The sequence below is a fragment of the Limulus polyphemus genome, unplaced genomic scaffold (genome assembly GCF_000517525.1).
Source record: "Limulus polyphemus unplaced genomic scaffold, Limulus_polyphemus-2.1.2 Scaffold7976, whole genome shotgun sequence".
Lineage (NCBI taxonomy): Eukaryota > Metazoa > Arthropoda > Merostomata > Xiphosura > Limulidae > Limulus > Limulus polyphemus.
In genome coordinates this window covers 8,914-9,927 of record NW_013673586.1, presented here as the reverse complement: position 1 = coordinate 9,927, position 1,014 = coordinate 8,914, and positions in this window count along the sequence as shown.

The window sequence follows — 1,014 nt, the reverse complement described above, 5'->3', positions numbered from 1 at the left end:
TACCTACTGCTCGCTTGATTCGATTATTTATCTCTATATCTATCTCCGGCTTATATACTAGAAAAATAAGGCGTCTAGCAAACGCTGGGACATTCATGAAGTTGCCCGCTAAGTCACGATCCTTCTAGAAACTACATCGCGCATGCTCCCAGCGTCGCGAGACTTCCGCTGTCGTAACAATAATATTACAAAGCTTATTCTATTCTTGATACATCTAATCGTATTTCGGTTTCTAATGGCAACTAATATAATATAAGGACAGAAACGCTTACGCCTAAACTTGGATAATTAGAAAGTTTTTTCTAATAGGTAGCGCTATTATATAAATAATTGTTTAATATTGATATGTAAAGATTTATGTTGTTCAGTGTAACTTCATATAGACGTTGTCACGAGCAACACTTTGTACAAACTTTTCCTAAAAATAATCCAATCCAATCTAGCATGGTAGAAATTTAGATTAAAAGTCTATTTCATTCCCCTTGTGGTAATGAAATATAACCAGGGGCGGTCAGAAACTTCTGTTTTTCTTCACCCCTCTACATAATTAGAATTAAGTGGCCGAGGTTATTAAGAATTAAATGCTTACATAAGTGAAAGTTTAACAGTTAATTTTGACGAATTTACAGGCTAAGAATATCACACACACTTTACCTTTAAAGCTGAGCAGCATGTTCGGGTGTTAGAGAGTATTTGGCACTCTAACGAATTTGTTATTATGTATTTATTTTAATATTAACGTTTGTTTGGATTAAGTTTATGTTTAAAAATATGCGTAACTTATAGTGTTAGGCATTTATTGCGAAACCCCCGCCTATTCTCCAAAGTTATAGAAGATTCTCGAGAGTAAGAATCAACAATATATCTATATACATGTATATAAACGTTTAAATATAGCTCAGTATTGTTATGCAATCTGAATTTTTTACAAAACCTTCCCATGCCTATAAATACAATCAACGCGTCGCGCCAAAGAGAGTGTTATTAGAAGTTCGCTATAATAAGTGTGCTATA